The following is a 21,791-nucleotide window of genomic DNA, read 5'->3' on the forward strand; positions in this document are numbered from 1 at the left end:
TGCTAGTTACATGAATCGAAAGACAATGCAGTGACTTTTGGCATGATGTGTAAAAAGTGGGGTTTTTGGAAACAAAGCTTTTTCTCAAATATGGAAAAATCGCAAAGCCGCGGGTGTATACACATTTTTTCCTCGAATTCACTGTACTCATAAAACTGCGCTTCCTAGGATGTGTTTTGTACTTTTCATCATGTAGATATGTACCAGGGTATAGAACGTTCGATTTCCAGAATAATGGTGCCTGTAATCGATATTTGAATTCGTTACTCTTTGTATCTTTGCGCAAGTTGAGACGGTAATAGACTGCGTACTATATGTCGAATAGGTGTGCTAGTTCGATGAATCGAAAGACAATGCAGTGACGTTTGGCATGATGTGTAAAAAGTGGTGTTTTTGGAAACAAAGCTTTTTCTCATATATGGAAAAATCGCAAAGCCCCGGGTGTATACACATTTTTTCCTCGAATTCACTGTACTCATAAAACTGCGCTTCCTAGGATGTGTTTTCTAGTTTTCATCATGTACATATGTACAAGGGTAAAGACCGTTCGGTTTGCCGATTAAATGTCCGTGTAATCGACATTTGAATTCGTTACTTTTTGTAGCTTTGCGCAAGTTCTGACGGTAATAGACTGCGTACTATAAGTCGAATAGGTGTGCTAGTTCGATGAATCGAAAGACAATGCAGTGACGTTTATCATGATGTGTAAAAAGTGGGGTTTTTGGAAACAAAGCTTTTTCTCAAATATGGAAAAATCGCAAAGCCCCGGGTGTATACACATTTTTTTCCTCGAATTCACTGTACTCTTAAAACTGCGCTTCCTAGGATGTGTTTTGTAGTTTTCATCATGTAGATATGTACCAGGGTAAAGAACGTTCGATTTGCAGAACAATGGTGCCTGTAATCGATATTTGAATTCGTTACTCTTTGTAGCTTTGCGCAAGTTCAGACGGTAAAGGACTGCGTACCATATGTCGAAAAGGTGTGCTAGTTCGATGAATCGAAAGACAATGCAGTGACGTTTGGCATGATGTGTAAAAAGTGGGGTTTTTGGAAACAAAGCTTTTTCTCAAATATGGAAAAATCGCATAGCCACGGGTGTATACACATTTTTTCCTCGAATTCACTGTACTCATAAAACTGCGCTTCCTAGGATGTGTTTTGTAGTTTTCATCATGTAGATATGTACCAGGGTAAAGAACGTTCGATTTGCAGAATAATGGTGCGTGTAATCGATATTTGAATTCGTTACTCTTTGTAGCTTTGCGCAAGTTCAGACGGTAATAGACTGCGTACTATATGTCGAAAAGGTGTGCTAGTTCGATGAATCGAAAGACAATGCAGTGACGTTTGGCAAGATGTGTAAAAAGTGGGTTTTTGGAAACAAAGCTTTTTCTCAAATATGGAAAAATCGCAAAGCCCCGGGTGTATACACATTTTTTCCTCGAATTCACTGTACTCATAAAACTGCGCTTCCTAGATGTGATTCTTAGTTTTCATCATGTAGATATGTACCAGGGTGAAGAACGTTCGATTTGCAGAATAATATTCCCTGTAATCGACATTTGAGTACGTTACTCTTTGTAGCCTTGCCCAAGTTCAGACGGTAATAGACTGCGTACCACATGGCGAAAAGGTGTGCTAGTTCGATGAATCGAAAGACAATGTTGTGCCGTTTGGCATGATGTGTAAAAAGTGGGTTTTTGGAAACAAAGCTTTTTCTCAAATATGGAAAAATCGCAAAACCCGGGTGTATACACAATTTTTCCTCGAATTCACTGTACTCATAAAACTGCGCTTCCTAGGATGTGTTTTGTACATTAAATCATGTAGATATGTACCAGGATAAAGAACGTTCGATTTGCCGATTAATAGTCCCTGTAATCGACTTTTGTATTCGTTACTCTTTGTAGCTTTGTGCAAGATCAGACGGTAATAGACTGTGTACTATATGTCGAATAGGTGTGCTAGTTCGATGAAGCGAAAGACAATGCAGTGACGTTTGGCATGATGTGTAAGAAGTGGGGTTTTTGGAAACAAAGCCTTTTCTCAAATATGGAAAAATCGCAAAGCCGCGGGTGTATACACATTTTTTTCCTCGAATTCACTGTACTCATAAAACTGCGTTTCCTAGGATGTGTTTTGTACTTTTCATCATGTACATATGTACCAGGGTAACGAACGTTCGATTTGCAGAATAATGGTGCCTGTAATCGATATTTGAATTCGTTACTCTTTGTAGCTTTTCGCAAGTTCAGACGGTAATAGACTGAGTACTATATGTCGAATAGGTGTGCTAGTTCGATGAATCGAAAGACAGTGCTGTGACGTTTGGCATGATGTGTAAAAAGTGGGGTTTTTGGAAACAAAGCTTTTTCTCATATATGGAAAAATCGCAAAGCTCCGAGTGTATACACATTTTTTCCTCGAATTCACTGTACTCATAAAACTGCGCTTCCTAGGATGTGTTTTGTAGTTTTCATCATGTAGATATGTACCAGGGTAAAGAACGTTCGATTTGCCGATTAATAGTCCCTGTAATCGACATTTGAATTCGTTACTCTTTGTAGCTTTGCGCAAGTTCAGACGGTAATAGACTGCGTACTATATGTCGAATAGGTGTGCTTGTTCGATGAGTCGAAAGACAATGCAGTGACGTTTTGCATGATGTGTAAAAAGTGGGTTTTTGGAAACAAAGCTTTTTCTCATATATGGCAAAATCGCAAAACCCCGGGTGTATACAATTTTTTCCTCAAATTCACTGTACTCATAAAACTACGCTTCCTAGGATGTGTTTTGTAGTTTTCATCACGTAGATATGTACAAGGGGAAGAACGTCCGATTTGCAGAATAGTGGTGCCTGTAATCGATATTTGAATTTGTTACTCTTTGTAGATTTGCGCAAGTTCAGACGGTAATAGACTGCATACTATATGTCGAATAGGTGTGCTAGTTCGATGAATCGAAAGACAATGCAGTGACGTTTGGCATAATGTTTAAAAAGTGGGTTTTTGGAAACAAAGCTTTTTCTCAAATATGGAAAAATCGCAATGCCCCAGGTGTATACACATTTGTTCCTTGAATTCATTGTACTCATAAAACTGCGCTTTCTAGGATGTGTTTTGTAGTTTTCATCATGTAGATATGTACCAGGGTAAAGAGCGTTCAATTTGCAGAGTAATGGTGCCTGTAATCGATATTTGAATTCGTTACTCTTTGTATCTTGCTCAAGTTCAGACGGTGATAGACTGCGTACTATATGTCGAATAGGTGTGCTGGTTCGATGAATCGAAAGACAATGCAGTGACGTTTGGCATGATGTGTAAAAAGTGGTGTTTTTGGAACCAAAGCTATTTCTCATATATGGAAAAATCGCAAAGCCCCGAGTGTATACACATTTTTTCCTCGAATTCACTGTACTCATAAAACTGCGCTTCCTAGGATGTGTTTTGTAGTTTTCATCATGTAGATATGTACCAGGGTAAAGAACGTTCGATTTGCAGAATAATGGTGCGTGTAATCGATATTTGAATTTGTTACTCTTTGTAGCTTTGCGCAAGTTCAGACGGTAATAGACTGCGTACTATATGTCGAAAAGGTGTGCTAGTTCGATGAATCGAAAGACAATGCAGTGACGTTTGGCAAGATGTGTAAAAAGTGGGTTTTTGGAAACAAAGCTTTTTCTCAAATATGGAAAAATCGCAAAGCCCCAGGTGTATACACATTTTTTCCTCGAATTCACTGTACTCATTAAAACTGCGCTTCCTAGATGTGATTCTTAGTTTTCATCATGTAGATATGTACCAGGGTAACGAACGTTCGATTCGCCGATTAATAGTCCCTGTAATCGACATTTGAATTCGTTACTCTTTGTAGCTTTGCGCAAGATCAGACGGTAATAGACTGTGTACTATATGTCGAATAGGTGTGCTAGTTCGATGAAGCGAAAGACAATGCAGTGACGTTTGGCATGATGTGTAAGACGTGGGGTTTTTGGAAACAAAGCCTTTTCTCAAATATGGAAAAATCGCAAAGCCGCGGGTGTATACACATTTTTTTCCTCGAATTCACTGTACTCATAAAACTGCGCTTCCTAGGATGTGTTTTGTACTTTTTATCATGTAGATATGTATCAGGGTAAAGAACGTTCGATTTGCAGAGTAATGGTGCCTGTAATCGATATTTGAATTCGTTACTCTTTGTAGCTTTGCGCAAGTTCAGACGGTAATAGACAGCGCACTATATGTCGAAAAGGTGTGCTAGTTCGATGAATCGAAAGACAATGCAGTGACCTTTGGCATGATGTGTAAACAGTGGGTTTTTGGAAACAAAGCTTTTTCTCATATATGGAAAAATCTCAAAGCCGCAGGTGTATACACATTTGTTCCTTAAATTCATTGTACTCATAAAACTGCGCTTCCTAGGATGTGTTTAGTAGTTTTCATCATGTAGATATGTACCAGGGTAAAGAGCGTTCGATTTGCAGAATAATGGTGCCTGTAATCGATATTTGAATTCGTTACTCTTTGTATCTTTGCGCAAGTTGAGACGGTAATAGACTGCGTACTATATGTCGAATAGGTGTGCTGTTTCGATGAATCGAAAGACAATGCAGTGACGTTTGGCATGATGTGTAAAAAGTGGTGTTTTTGGAAACAAAGCTTTTTCTCATATATGGAAAAATCGCAAAGCTCCGAGTTTATACACATTTTTTCCTCGAATTCACTGTACTCATAAAACTGCGCTTCCTAGGATGTGTTGTGTAGTTTTCATCATGTAGATATGTACCAGGGTAAAGACCGTTCGATTTGCCGATTAATAGTCCCTGTAATCGACATTTGAATTCGTTACTCTTTGTAGCTTTGCGCAAGTTCAGACGGTAATAGACTGCGTACTATATGTCGAATAGGTGTGCTAGTTCGATGAGTCGAAAGACAATGCAGTGACGTTTTGCATGATGTGTAAAAAGTGGGTTTTTGGAAACAAAGCTTTTTCTCATAAATGGTAAAATCGCAAAGCCCCGGGTGTATACACATTTTTTCCTCAAATTCACTGTACTCATAAAACTACGATTCCTAGGATGTGTTTTGTAGTTTTCATCATGTAGATATGTACAAGGGGAAGAACGTCCGATTTGCAGAATAGTGGTGCCTGTAATCGGTATTTGAATTTGTTACTCTTTGTAGATTTGCGCAAGTTCAGACGGTAATAGACTGCGTACGATATGTCGAATAGGTGTGCTAGTTCGATGAATCGAAAGACAATGCAGTGACGTTTGGCATAATGTTTAAAAAGTGGGTTTTTGGAAACAAAGCTTTTTCTCAAATATGGAAAAATCGCAAAGCCCCAGGTGTATACACATTTGTACCTTGAATTCATTGTACTCATAAAACTGCGCTTCCTAGGATGTGTTTTGTAGTTTTCATCATGTAGATATGTACCAGGGTAAAGAGCGTTCGATTTGCAGAGTAATGGTGCCTGTAATCGATATTTGAATTCGTTACTCTTTGTATCTTTGCGCAAGTTCAGACGGTAATAGACTGTGGACTATATGTCGAAAAGGTGTGCTAGTTCGATGAGTCGAAAGACAATGCAGTGACGTTTGGCATGATGTGTAAAGAGTGGGGTTTTTGGAAACAAAGCTTTTTCTCATATATGGAAAAATCGCAAAGCCCCGGATGTATACACATTTTTTCCTCGAATTCACTGTACTCATAAAACTGCGTTTCCTAGGATGTGTTTTGTAGTTTTCATTATGTAGATATGTACCAGGGTAACGAACGTTCGATTTGCAGAATAATTGTGCCTGTAATCGATATTTGAATTCGTTACTCTTTGTAGCTTTGCGCAAGTTCAGACTGTAATAGACTGCGTACTTTATGTCGAATTGGTGTGCTAGTTCGATGAATCGAAAGACAGTGCAGTGACGTTTGGCATGATGTGTAAAATGTGGGGTTTTTGGAAACAAAGCTTTTGCTCATATATGGATAAATCGCAAAGCTCCGAGTGTATACACATTTTTTCCTCCAATTCACTGTACTCATAAAACTCCGCTTCCTAGGATGTGTTTTGTAGTTTTCATCATGTAGATATGTACCAGGGTAAAGAACGTTCGATTTGCATAATAATGGTGAATGTAATCGATATTTGAATTCGTTACTCTTTGTAGCTTTGAACAAGTTCAGACGGTAATAGACTGCGTACTTTATGTCGAATAGGTGTGCTAGTTCGATGAATCGAAAGACAGTGCAGTGACGTTTGGCATGATGTGTAAATAGTGGGGTTTTTGGAGACAAAGCTTTTTCTCAAATATGGAAAAATCGCAAAGGCGCGGGTGTATACACATTTTTTCCTCGAATTCACTGTACTCATAAAACTGCGCTTCCTAGGATGTGTTTTTTAGTTTTCATCATGTAGATATGTACCAGGGTAAAGACCGTTCTATTTGCCGATTAATAGTCCCTGTAATCGACTTTTGAATTCGTTACTCTTTGTAGCCTTGCGCAAGTTCAGACGGTAATAGACTGCGTACTATATGTCGAAAAGGTGTGCTAGTTCGATGAATCGAAAGACAATGCAGTGACGTTTTGCATGATGTGTAAAAAGTGGGTTTTTGGAAACAAAGCTTTTTCTCATATATGGCAAAATCGGAAAGCCCCGGGTGTATACACATTTTTTCCTCAAATTCACTGTACTCATAAAACTACGATTCCTATGATGTGTTTTGTAGTTTTCATCATGTAGATATGTACAAGGGAAGGAACGTCCGATTTGCAGAATAGTGGTGCCTGTAATCGATATTTGAATTTGTTACTCTTTGTAGATTTGCGCAAGTTCAGACGGTAATGGACTGCGTACCATATGTCGAAGAGGTGTGCTAGTTTCATGAATCGAAAGACAATGCAGTGACTTTTGGCATGATGTGTAAAAAGTGGGGTTTTTGGAAACAAAGCTTTTTCTCATATATGGAAAAATCGCAAAGCCGCGGGTGTATACACATTTTTTCCTCGAATTCACTGTACTCATAAAACTGCGCTTCCTAGGATGTGTTTTGTAGTTTTCATCATGTAGATATGTACCAGGGTAAAGACCGCTCTATTTGCCGATTAATAGTCCCTGTAATCGACTTTTGAATTCGTTACTCTTTGTAGCCTTGCGCAAGTTCAGACGGTAATAGACTGCGTACTATATGTCGAAAAGGTGTGCTAGTTCGATGAATCGAAAGACAATGCAGTGACGTTTTGCATTATGTGTAAAAAGTGGGTTTTTGGAAACAAAGCTTTTTCTCATATATGGCAAAATCGGAAAGCCCCGGGTGTATACACATTTTTTCCTCAAATTCACTGTACTCATAAAACTACGCTTCCTAGGATGTGTTTTGTAGTTTTCATCATGTAGATATGTACAAGGGAAAGAACGTCCGATTTGCAGAACAGTGGTGCCTGTAATCGATATTTGAATTTGTTACTCTTTGTAGATTTGCGCAAGTTCAGACGGTAATGGACTGCGTACCATATGTCGAAGAGGTGTGCTACTTTCATAAATCGAAAGACAATGCAGTGACTTTTGGCATGATGTGTAAAAAGTGGGGTTTTTGGAAACAAAGCTTTTTCTCAAATATGGAAAAATCGCAAAGCCGCGGGTGTATACACATTTTTTCCTCGAATTCACTGTACTCATAAAACTGCGCTTCCTAGGATGTGTTTTGTAGTTTTCATCATGTAGATATGTACCAGGGTATAGAACGTTCGATTTGCAAAATAATGGTGCCTGTAGTCGATATTTGAATTCGTTACTCTTTGTAGCTTTGCGCAAGTTCAGATGGTAATAGACTGCGTACCATATGGCGAAAAGGTGTGCTAGTTCGATAAATCGCAAGTCAATGCAGTGTCGTTTGGCATGTGTGTAAAAAGTGGGGTTTTTTGAAACAAAGCTTTTTCTCAAATACAGAAAAATCACAAAGCACCGGGTGTATACACATTTTTTCCTCGAATTCACTGTACTCATAAAACTGCGCTTCCTAGGATGTGTTTTGTAGTTTTCATCATGTACATATGTACAAGGATAAAGACCGTTCGATTTGCCGATTAATAGTCCCTGTAATCGACTTTTGTATTCGTTACTCTTTGTAGCTTTGTGCAAGATCAGACGGTAATAGACTGTGTACTATATGTCGAATAGGTGTGCTAGTTCGATGAAGCGAAAGACAATGCAGTGACGTTTGGCATGATGTGTAAGAAGTGGGGTTTTTGGAAACAAAGCCTTTTCTCAAATATGGAAAAATCGCAAAGCCGCGGGTGTATACACATTTTTTTCCTCGAATTCACTGTACTCATAAAACTGCGCTTCCTAGGATGTGTTTTGTACTTTTCATCATGTACATATGTATCAGGGTAAAGAACGTTCGATTTGCAGAATAATGGTGCCTGTAATCGATATTTGAATTCGTTACTCTTTGTAGCTTTGCGCAAGTTCAGACGGTAATAGACAGCGCACTATATGTCGAAAAGGTGTGCTAGTTCGATGAATCGAAAGACAATGCAGTGACGTTTGGCATGATGTGTAAAAAGTGGGTCTTTGGAAACAAAGCTTTTTCTCATATATGGAAAAATCGCAAAGCCCTGGGTGTATACACATTTTTTCCTCGAATTCACTGTACTCATAAAACTGCGTTTCCTAGGATGTGTTTTGTAGTTTTCATCATGTAGATATGTACCAGGGTAACGAACGTTCGATTTGCAGAATAATGGTGCCTGTAATCGATATTTGAATTCGTTACTCTTTGTAGCTTTTCGCAAGTTCAGACGGTAATAGACTGAGTACTATATGTCGAATAGGTGTGCTAGTTCGATGAATCGAAAGACAGTGCTGTGACGTTTGGCATGATGTGTAAAAAGTGGGGTTTTTGGAAACAAAGCTTTTTCTCATATATGGAAAAATCGCAAAGCTCCGAGTGTATACACATTTTTTCCTCGAATTCACTGTACTCATAAAACTGCGCTTCCTAGGATGTGTTTTGTAGTTTTCATCATGTAGATATGTACCAGGGTAAAGAACGTTCGATTTGCCGATTAATAGTCCCTGTAATCGACATTTGAATTCGTTACTCTTTGTAGCTTTGCGCAAGTTCAGACGGTAATAGACTGCGTACTATATGTCGAATAGGTGTGCTTGTTCGATGAGTCGAAAGACAATGCAGTGACGTTTTGCATGATGTGTAAAAAGTGGGTTTTTGGAAACAAAGCTTTTTCTCATATATGGCAAAATCGCAAAACCCCGGGTGTATACAATTTTTTCCTCAAATTCACTTTACTCATAAAACTACGCTTCCTAGGATGTGTTTTGTAGTTTTCATCACGTAGATATGTACAAGGGGACGAACGTCCGATTTGCAGAATAGTGGTGCCTGTAATCGATATTTGAATTTGTTACTCTTTGTAGATTTGCGCAAGTTCAGACGGTAATAGACTGCATACTATATGTCGAATAGGTGTGCTAGTTCGATGAATCGAAAGACAATGCAGTGACGTTTGGCATAATGTTTAAAAAGTGGGTTTTTGGAAACAAAGCTTTTTCTCAAATATGGAAAAATCGCAAAGCCCCAGGTGTATACACATTTGTTCCTTGAATTCATTGTACTCATAAAACTGCGCTTTCTAGGATGTGTTTTGTAGTTTTCATCATGTAGATATGTACCAGGGTAAAGAGCGTTCAATTTGCAGAGTAATGGTGCCTGTAATCGATAATTGAATTCGTTACTCTTTGTATCTTTGCTCAAGTTCAGACGGTGATAGACTGCGTACTATATGTCGAATAGGTGTGCTGGTTCGATGAATCGAAAGACAATGCAGTGACGTTTGGCATGATGTGTAAAAAGTGGTGTTTTTGGAACCAAAGCTATTTCTCATATATGGAAAAATCGCAAAGCCCCGAGTGTATACACATTTTTTCCTCGAATTCACTGTACTCATAAAACTGCGCTTCCTAGGATGTGTTTTGTAGTTTTCATCATGTAGATATGTACCAGGGTAAAGAACGTTCGATTTGCAGAATAATGGTGCGTGTAATCGATATTTGAATTCGTTACTCTTTGTAGCTTTGCGCAAGTTCAGACGGTAATAGACTGCGTACTATATGTCGAAAAGGTGTGCTAGTTCGATGAATCGAAAGACAATGCAGTGACGTTTGGCAAGATGTGTAAAAAGTGGGTTTTTGGAAACAAAGCTTTTTCTCAAATATGGAAAAATCGCAAAGCCCCAGGTGTATACACATTTTTTCCTCGAATTCACTGTACTCATTAAAACTGCGCTTCCTAGATGTGATTCTTAGTTTTCATCATGTAGATATGTACCAGGGTAACGAACGTTCGATTCGCCGATTAATAGTCCCTGTAATCGACATTTGAATTCGTTACTCTTTGTAGCTTTGCGCAAGATCAGACGGTAATAGACTGTGTACTATATGTCGAATAGGTGTGCTAGTTCGATGAAGCGAAAGACAATGCAGTGACGTTTGGCATGATGTGTAAGAAGTGGGGTTTTTGGAAACAAAGCCTTTTCTCAAATATGGAAAAATCGCAAAGCCGCGGGTGTATACACATTTTTTTCCTCGAATTCACTGTACTCATAAAACTGCGCTTCCTAGGATGTGTTTTGTACTTTTTATCATGTAGATATGTATCAGGGTAAAGAACGTTCGATTTGCAGAGTAATGGTGCCTGTAATCGATATTTGAATTCGTTACTCTTTGTAGCTTTGCGCAAGTTCAGACGGTAATAGACAGCGCACTATATGTCGAAAAGGTGTGCTAGTTCGATGAATCGAAAGACAATGCAGTGACGTTTGGCATGATGTGTAAACAGTGGGTTTTTGGAAACAAAGCTTTTTCTCATATATGGAAAAATCTCAAAGCCGCAGGTGTATACACATTTGTTCCTTGAATTCATTGTACTCATAAAACTGCGCTTCCTAGGATGTGTTTAGTAGTTTTCATCATGTAGATATGTACCAGGGTAAAGAGCGTTCGATTTGCAGAATAATGGTGCCTGTAATCGATATTTGAATTCGTTACTCTTTGTATCTTTGCGCAAGTTGAGACGGTAATAGACTGCGTACTATATGTCGAATAGGTGTGCTGTTTCGATGAATCGAAAGACAATGCAGTGACGTTTGGCATGATGTGTAAGAAGTGGTGTTTTTGGAAACAAAGCTTTTTCTCATATATGGAAAAATCGCAAAGCTCCGAGTTTATACACATTTTTTCCTCGAATTCACTGTACTCATAAAACAGCGCTTCCTAGGATGTGTTGTGTAGTTTTCATCATGTAGATATGTACCAGGGTAAAGACCGTTCGATTTGCCGATTAATAGTCCCTGTAATCGACATTTGAATTCGTTACTCTTTGTAGCTTTGCGCAAGTTCAGACGGTAATAGACTGCGTACTATATGTCGAATAGGTGTGCTAGTTCGATGAGTCGAAAGACAATGCAGTGACGTTTTGCATGATGTGTAAAAAGTGGGTTTTTGGAAACAAAGCTTTTTCTCATAAATGGTAAAATCGCAAAGCCCCGGGTGTATACACATTTTTTCCTCAAATTCACTGTACTCATAAAACTACGATTCCTAGGATGTGTTTTGTAGTTTTCATCATGTAGATATGTACAAGGGGAAGAACGTCCGATTTGCAGAATAGTGGTGCCTGTAATCGGTATTTGAATTTGTTACTCTTTGTAGATTTGCGCAAGTTCAGACGGTAATAGACTGCGTACGATATGTCGAATAGGTGTGCTAGTTCGATGAATCGAAAGACAATGCAGTGACGTTTGGCATAATGTTTAAAAAGTGGGTTTTTGGAAACAAAGCTTTTTCTCAAATATGGAAAAATCGCAAAGCCCCAGGTGTATACACATTTGTACCTTGAATTCATTGTACTCATAAAACTGCGCTTCCTAGGATGTGTTTTGTAGTTTTCATCATGTAGATATGTACCAGGGTAAAGAGCGTTCGATTTGCAGAGTAATGGTGCCTGTAATCGATATTTGAATTCGTTACTCTTTGTATCTTTGCGCAAGTTCAGACGGTAATAGACTGTGGACTATATGTCGAAAAGGTGTGCTAGTTCGATGAGTCGAAAGACAATGCAGTGACGTTTGGCATGATGTGTAAAGAGTGGGGTTTTTGGAAACAAAGCTTTTTCTCATATATGGAAAAATCGCAAAGCCCCGGATGTATACACATTTTTTCCTCGAATTCACTGTACTCATAAAACTGCGTTTCCTAGGATGTGTTTTGTAGTTTTCATTATGTAGATATGTACCAGGGTAACGAACGTTCGATTTGCAGAATAATTGTGCCTGTAATCGATATTTGAATTCGTTACTCTTTGTAGCTTTGCGCAAGTTCAGACTGTAATAGACTGCGTACTTTATGTCGAATTGGTGTGCTAGTTCGATGAATCGAAAGACAGTGCAGTGACGTTTGGCATGATGTGTAAAATGTGGGGTTTTTGGAAACAAAGCTTTTGCTCATATATGGATAAATCGCAAAGCTCCGAGTGTATACACATTTTTTCCTCCAATTCACTGTACTCATAAAACTCCGCTTCCTAGGATGTGTTTTGTAGTTTTCATCATGTAGATATGTACCAGGGTAAAGAACGTTCGATTTGCATAATAATGGTGAATGTAATCGATATTTGAATTCGTTACTCTTTGTAGCTTTGAACAAGTTCAGACGGTAATAGACTGCGTACTTTATGTCGAATAGGTGTGCTAGTTCGATGAATCGAAAGACAGTGCAGTGACGTTTGGCATGATGTGTAAATAGTGGGGTTTTTGGAGACAAAGCTTTTTCTCAAATATGGAAAAATCGCAAAGGCGCGGGTGTATACACATTTTTTCCTCGAATTCACTGTACTCATAAAACTGCGCTTCCTAGGATGTGTTTTTTAGTTTTCATCATGTAGATATGTACCAGGGTAAAGACCGTTCTATTTGCCGATTAATAGTCCCTGTAATCGACTTTTGAATTCGTTACTCTTTGTAGCCTTGCGCAAGTTCAGACGGTAATAGACTGCGTACTATATGTCGAAAAGGTGTGCTAGTTCGATGAATCGAAAGACAATGCAGTGACGTTTTGCATGATGTGTAAAAAGTGGGTTTTTGGAAACAAAGCTTTTTCTCATATATGGCAAAATCGGAAAGCCCCGGGTGTATACACATTTTTTCCTCAAATTCACTGTACTCATAAAACTACGATTCCTATGATGTGTTTTGTAGTTTTCATCATGTAGATATGTACAAGGGAAGGAACGTCCGATTTGCAGAATAGTGGTGCCTGTAATCGATATTTGAATTTGTTACTCTTTGTAGATTTGCGCAAGTTCAGACGGTAATGGACTGCGTACCATATGTCGAAGAGGTGTGCTAGTTTCATGAATCGAAAGACAATGCAGTGACTTTTGGCATGATGTGTAAAAAGTGGGGTTTTTTGAAACAAAGCTTTTTCTCATATATGGAAAAATCGCAAAGCCGCGGGTGTATACACATTTTTTCCTCAAATTCACTGTACTCATAAAACTGCGCTTCCTAGGATGTGTTTTGTAGTTTTCATCATGTAGATATGTACCAGGGTAAAGACCGCTCTATTTGCCGATTAATAGTCCCTGTAATCGACTTTTGAATTCGTTACTCTTTGTAGCCTTGCGCAAGTTCAGACGGTAATAGACTGCGTACTATATGTCGAAAAGGTGTGCTAGTTCGATGAATCGAAAGACAATGCAGTGACGTTTTGCATTATGTGTAAAAAGTGGGTTTTTGGAAACAAAGCTTTTTCTCATATATGGCAAAATCGGAAAGCCCCGGGTGTATACACATTTTTTCCTCAAATTCACTGTACTCATAAAACTACGCTTCCTAGGATGTGTTTTGTAGTTTTCATCATGTAGATATGTACAAGGGAAAGAACGTCCGATTTGCAGAACAGTGGTGCCTGTAATCGATATTTGAATTTGTTACTCTTTGTAGATTTGCGCAAGTTCAGACGGTAATGGACTGCGTACCATATGTCGAAGAGGTGTGCTACTTTCATGAATCGAAAGACAATGCAGTGACTTTTGGCATGATGTGTAAAAAGTGGGGTTTTTGGAAACAAAGCTTTTTCTCAAATATGGAAAAATCGCAAAGCCGCGGGTGTATACACATTTTTTCCTCGAATTCACTGTACTCATAAAACTGCGCTTCCTAGGATGTGTTTTGTAGTTTTCATCATGTAGATATGTACCAGGGTATAGAACGTTCGATTTGCAGAATAATGGTGCCTGTAGTCGATATTTGAATTCGTTACTCTTTGTAGCTTTGCGCAAGTTCAGATGGTAATAGACTGCGTACCATATGGCGAAAAGGTGTGCTAGTTCGATAAATCGCAAGTCAATGCAGTGTCGTTTGGCATGATGTGTAAAAAGTGGGGTTTTTTGAAACAAAGCTTTTTCTCAAATACAGAAAAATCACAAAGCACCGGGTGTATACACATTTTTTCCTCGAATTCACTGTACTCATAAAACTGCGCTTCCTAGGATGTGTTTTGTAGTTTTCATCATGTACATATGTACAAGGATAAAGACCGTTCGATTTGCCGATTAAATGTCGGTGTAATCGACATTTGAATTCGTTACTCTTTGTAGATTTGCGCAAGTTCTGACGGTAATAGACTGCGTACTATAAGTCGAATAGGTGTGCTAGTTCGTTGAATCGAAAGACAATGCAGTGACGTTTATCATGATGTGTAAAAAGTGGGGTTTTTGGAAACAAAGCTTTTTCTCAAATATGGAAAAATCGCAAAGCCCCGGGTGTATACACATTTTTTTCCTCGAATTCACTGTACTCTTAAATCTGCGCTTCCTAGGATGTGTTTTGTAGTTTTCATCATGTAGATATGTACCAGGGTAAAGAACGTTCGATTTGCAGATTAATGGTGCCTGTAATCGATATTTGAATTCGTTACTCTTTGTAGCTTTGCGCAAGTTCAGACGGTAATAGACTGCGTACCATATGTCGAAAAGGTGTGCTAGTTCGATGAATCGAAAGACAATGCAGTGACAATTGGCATGATGTGTAAAAAGTGGGGTTTTTGGAAACAAAGCTTTTTCTCAAATATTGAAAAATCGCAAAGCCACGGGTGTATACACATTTTTTCCTCGAATTCACTGTACTCATAAAACTGAGCTTCCTAGGATGTGTTTTGTAGTTTTCATCATGTAGATATGAACCAGGGTAAAGAACGTTCGATTTGCATAATAATGGTGCGTGTAATCGATATTTGAATTCGTTACTCTTTGTAGCTTTGCGCAAGTTCAGACGGTAATAGACTGCGTACTATATGTCGAAAAGGTGTGCTAGTTCGATGAATCGAAAGACCATGCAGTGACGTTTGGCAAGATGTGTAAAAAGTGGGTATTTGGAAACAAAGCTTTTTCTCAAATATGGAAAAATCGCAAAGCACCGGGTGTATACACATTTTTTCCTCGAATTCACTGTACTCATAAAACTGCGCTTCCTAGATGTGATTCTTAGTTTTCATCATGTAGATATGTACCAGGGTGAAGAACGTTCGATTTGCAGAATAATATTCCCTGTAATCGACATTTGAATACGTTACTCTTTGTAGCCTTGCGCAAGTTCAGACGGTAATAGACTGCGTACCACATGGCGAAAAGGTGTGCTAGTTCGATGAATCGAAAGACAATGTTGTGACGTTTGGCATGATGTGTAAAAAGTGGAGTTTTTGGAAACAAAGCTTTTTCTCAAATATGGAAAAATCGCAAAACCCGGGTGTATACACAATTTTTCCTCGAATTCACTGTACTCATAAAACTGCGCTTCCTAGGATGTGTTTTGTAGTTTTCATCATGTAGATATGTACCAGGGTAAAGAACGTTCGATTTGCCGATTAATAGTCCCTGTAATCGACATTTGAATTCGTTACTCTTTGTAGCTTTGCGCAAGATCAGACGGTAATAGACTGTGTACTATATGTCGAATAGGTGTGCTAGTTCGATGAAGCGAAAGACAATGCAGTGACGTTTGTCATGATGTGTAAGAAGTGGGGTTTTTGGAAACAAAGCCTTTTCTCAAATATGGAAAAATCGCAAAGCCGCGGGTGTATACACATTTTTTTCCTCGAATTCACTGTACTCATAAAACTGCGCTTCCTAGGATGTGTTTTGTACTTTTCATCATGTAGATATGTATCAGGGTAAAGAACGTTCGATTTGCAGAATAATGGTGCCTGTAATCGATATTTGAATTCGTTACTCTTTGTAGCTTTGGGCAAGTTCAGACGGTAATAGACTGCGTACTATATGTCGAATAGGTGTGCTAGTTCGATGAATCGAAAGACAATGCAGTGACGTTTGGCATGATGTGTAAAAAGTGGGGTTTTTGCAAACAAAGCTTTTTCTCATATATGGAAAAATCACGCGCGTTTCTTCGGCTCGCGAGTTTTTCCGCTCATTGAAGGTGTTACAGAGAAGTACGGCAGTCCACAACGTGTGCATCCGACTAAACAAGTGTTACTTGCCGTAGTGTATTGTTCTCCGTTGATTACCACAAGTGATAAGTGATAAGTGAGTGAAAAATGGGAAGAGCACGAGTAAGCGGCAGCAGGCGAGGCTACAGGGGTGCAGGCTGCGCGGGTGCCTGGTCTCCGGCGGCAGGTGAGGCCTCGCTTCCCGACATCGGGGAGCTCGTCCGGTCCCAGGTGAGTGCGGCGCTGCACAGCAAAGACACGCTAGACGTAATCGTCCAATCCATCACGGACTCCGTGACGGCCGCGGTCATGGACAAACTACAAGAGTCTGTCGGGCGCAACAGCACCGAAATCCAGTCTCTTAGAAAGTCCCTGGCCGCACAAGAGAAAAAAGCCGCCGGCCTAGAGGCTAAACTGTCTGCTGCCACCGATGAAATTGAGCAGTATCAGCGAAGGAATAGCTTGCGCTTGTTCGGGGTAGCTGAAAACGATCGCGAAAACACCGACGACCTGGCCATTAGCCTCGTGCGTGAGAAACTTGGCGTGCAGATCGACGTGGCCGATATTGACAGAAGCCACCGTGTTGGGCGCAGGACACCAGGTGCCATGAAACCCAGGCCCATAATAATTAAATTTGTGTCTTACCGGAAAAGAGCTGAAGTGTTTGCTCAGAAAAGAAAACTCGCCAAGAGTGGGGTTACCCTGAGGGAAGATCTGACGCGCGAAAGACTAAAAGTTTTGAACGCTGCGATCACACAGTTTGGCCTTCAAAATGTATGGACCCAGGATGGCAGGATCGTAATCAAGACGGAAGGAGGGAGGAAAACGGTGACAAACATGTTCGAACTGAAAGACTGAGCGAAATCTCGCGAGACACAAAGTCTCATATTGTAATCTGTCTAATATAAGTTAATTTTTTTATCCTTTCTTTTCATTTTTTTAGCTTAAATACTGCTCCGTTATTTCTATAAGTACCATAAGTACTCTACTTAAAATCAGTCAATTGTTTCACAAAAATATTGTTTCTTTATTTGTCTATTATAAGTGCTCATGTATATTCATATTGTCAGTCAAATGGGAATTAACATCCTCCATTAACAGGAATCTCCTTACAACCGCCTTTCTATATCTGTTATTTCCATCTTCGCCACTACCACTACTACTACTACTATCTTTTTCGTAACTACTACTGCCACTTTCCATCTTTCTTTTCACTCCCTTCTTCGATACTTCCAGCGTGTTTTTCACCTTTAGTCCACAGACGCTTGAGTCAGTCACGACCTTGGACACACCTGTAAATATGTCTTGCCCCGCGAAATCCAGCTTTTGTCCCTCTTCCGGCCAGCAGGTAAACGGAGCGCGCTCGGTCCTACAGGCGGCCACAATGGGACGGACCGGTTCCGGCGGCGGGCTCTTTGTGGCCCACGCGAACGCGCAGTCGCTAACGGCTCACTTCGACGAGTTCTGTGACCTGTTCTGCCAATCGCTGTTCCACATTATCCTCGTCTCGGAAACTTGGTTGAAACCAAACATTTCTTCCGACGCTATCCGAATCGCTGGTTACTCTCTCCTAAGGGCAGATCGTGAAACACGACGCGGGGGTGGTGTGGGTGCCTATGTTCGCTCTGATCTGACACCTACTGTGCTATGCACATCGGATGCAAAGGGCGAAGGAGAAGCAGAGTTCTTGTTTTTCGAAATAAATACATCAAATCAGAAACTGCTAATTGGAGTAATCTATAAACCTCCAAACGCCGGTGCCATGTCCTCCTTTCAGTCTGCCCTGTCCTCACTCGTGACACAGTATGAACACATAATCATTATGGGCGACACAAACATCGACTTACAGTTAAAATCTCCCTCTGCCGAAAAACTAAGGCGACTGTTCCACTCCAATGATATGAGTTTAACACCGCTGGACCCAACTCATCACACGCCACACAGCCACACAATCATAGATATAATAGCAACAAAGCGACCAGATAAAATAATCCGCGCCAATCAGACATCCGCTCCGGGACTCTCTGCTCATGACGTGATATTTTTAAATTACTCAATGCATACTACCAAAGAAAAATCTCACCTGGTAACCTACAGAAACTTAAAAAATGTTAACCATGACGCTCTTCAAAAGGATTGCTCAGACATCCCTTGGTATGATATAAACGATGAACCGACTTTAGACGAAAAAATTCGGCAATTATGTCGCAAAATTATTGCACTGTATGATAAACATGCTCCTCAACGCACTGTTAAGGTAAAGAGAGCTCCCGCTCCGTGGCTCACCACTGCATTACGTCAGTTAATGAATAAACGTGATGCTGCACATAGGGCCTTCAAGCGTAACCCAACTCCCGAGGCGTACGAAGCTTATAGGAAACTCCGAAACAGAACCAAGCAAAGCGTGAGGAATGCCAAAATCAGACATGCCCGCTCTGTCGTATGCGGCATATCAAAACCTGCTGCACTGTGGAAAAAGCTGCGCAGTTTCGGTATAGGGAAGCGAAGATCTGACGCTGTTTATCAAGCGTCTGCAGAAGAATTAAACGATTTCTTCTCAACAGCTGCAAACTGCCACGCAGCGACAAATTACCAGCCCCAAGATATCAATCTCTCGAGAGACAAGTTTTTCCTAAAACATGTCACTACCGGCACAGTACACAAGGCAATTATGAGAATCTCTTCCGAGGCAGTAGGAAGTGATGGAGTGAGCATTGGCATGATTAAGAACGTCGTAGACACTATTATTCCAGTTATCACAGACATCTTCAACCTGTCTCTTGTCAGTAGTACATATCCTACTGAGTGGAAGCAAAGTTTAATTAAGCCTATACCCAAGACTGACAACCCTAAGTCGCCAGGTGACTACAGGCCGATCAGCATACTACCTGCAATTTCTAAAGCCCTAGAGCACATCGTCCATGAACAACTGACGGATTACCTCAAAACTCATAACATCCATGACGAATATCAGTGAGGCTTTCGAAAGCACCATAGTACAGCAACCGCATTAATCAAAGTAACTGATGACATTAAACATGCTATGGACAGACGTGAAGCTACTATCCTAACACTGCTCGACTTTAGCAAGGCTTTTGACACAGTTGACTTCGATATATTACTAATTAAAATGAAACAGCTGAATTTCTCAAACAGCGCAATACAATGGTTCGACAGCTACCTCAAAAACAGAAGTCAACAAGTCATTTGTGGGTCGGAAAAGTCATCATGGAAAAGCGTGCGCTCTGGAGTTCCCCAAGGCTCCGTCCTTGGTCCACTACTCTTCTCACTGTACATTAACGATATTTCTTCAGTGATTCACTCCTGCAACTACCATCTTTATGCCGACGACATCCAACTGTACATAAGTGCAAGCCCCAAAAACATTGCTGGCGCAGTAGCGAGTATGAACGCAGATCTTTGCTCTGTTTCTCGATGGGCACAGAACCTAGGTCTGAAACTAAACCCCAAGAAATCCCAGGTCATACTTATATCTCATCCAAGGTTAATCAGCCGGTACTTTCGCGAAACAGTCCCTAAAAGACTCCTCAATGGTACCCAACTACCATACCAAAACACAGTAAAAGGCCTTGGAATAATCTTGGATGAACACCTAAACTGGGAAGAACAAACAGTCACAGCTTGCCGGAAATCGCTCTCCTCCCTACATGCAATTCAAAAGTTTAGAAAAATATTTCCAACCCATGTTAAACAAAAATTAGTCCAAACACTAGTCTTGCCTAATCTTTACTACTGCGATGTAGTTCAACACGGCACAAATAGTGAAAATTCTAGATGCCTCGAGCTAGTGGTTGAATGCTTGCGTTAGATACGTGTGCAATATTCGGTTGTATGATCATATCAGTCCTTCATACTCCCAGCTAGGTTTGATACGCCCACATACGGCACGTGATCTCCACACGATGTGCTTACTTCATCGATTTCTTAGCCACTGGTGCCCCCAATACTTATCTTCTCACATTAAACACCTATCGTCATTCCACAATCGCAACACCAGATCGGATACGTCTATCATCTTGGCTGTACCTTTACATAACACAAAATCTTTCTCTGTGTCATTCTCCATCTCAGCCATACGACTATGGAACGCGCTCCCCTGTGATCTGCGTCTTATCCAGAACTACTCAACATTCAAGAGGGAACTCAAAGCTTACATATTAGGGACGGTATAACCACCATTCTTGTGCCTTTCCCATCTCTTTCTTTCTCCTCTCCATCACAGCTTCGAATTTTACCGTTCTATTTCTCTTCCTCTAACCTATCTACCTCTTATATATCTCTTTCACCCCATTCTATCGTCTTATGTCTCTGCTCGATGAGAATAACTCACAAGCTGCAAGAACATAACGAGAAAATTCCCAACTAACAATGGGACTGACATTCAGAAAAGAAAAGTATGTTTACTTTCATATACATAGTCATTATTATTATTATTATTATTATTATTATTATTATTATTGATTGTTATAATTATTTTTATTGTTATAATTATCAATATACTACTGTTATAATATCTATTTTTTTCTTTAACATCAATACAGCATAATAGGCTATATGTCCTTAATGTTAAGTAGAAACTGTAACTCGTTCAACCTGAGTAAGCCTGGTTAGGTGTAAGAGAGGGCCTGAAGGCCCTAATCTTGCCAGGTAAAATAAATGCACAAATAAATAAATAAATAAATATACACATTTTTATTTCCAATTCACTTTACTCATAAAACTGCGCTTCCTAGGATGTGTTTTGTAGTTTTCATCATGTAGATATGTACCAGGGTAAAGAACGTTCGATTTGCAGAATAATGGTGCCTGTAATCGATATTTGAATTCGTTACTCTTTGTAGCTTTGCGCAAGTTCAGACGGTAATAGACTGCGTACTATATGTTGAAAAGGTGTGCTATTTCGATGAATCGAAAGACAATGCAGTGACGTTTGGCAAGATGTGTAAAAAGTGGGTTTTTGGAAACAAAGCTTTTTCTCAAATATGGAAAAATCGCAAAGCCCCGGGTGTACACACATTTTTTCCTCGAATTCACTGTACTCATAAAACTGCACTTCCTAGGATGTGTATTGTAGTATTCATCATGTACATATGTACCAGGGTAAAGACCGTTCGATTTGCCGATTAAATGTCCCTGTAATCGACATTGGAATTCGTTACTCTTTGTAGCTTTGCGCAAGTTCAGACGGTAATAGACTGCATACTATATGTCTAATAAATTTGCTAGTTCGATGAATCGAAAGACAA

Source organism: Schistocerca gregaria, chromosome 11 (genome assembly GCF_023897955.1).
Source record: "Schistocerca gregaria isolate iqSchGreg1 chromosome 11, iqSchGreg1.2, whole genome shotgun sequence".
Classification (NCBI taxonomy): domain Eukaryota; kingdom Metazoa; phylum Arthropoda; class Insecta; order Orthoptera; family Acrididae; genus Schistocerca; species Schistocerca gregaria.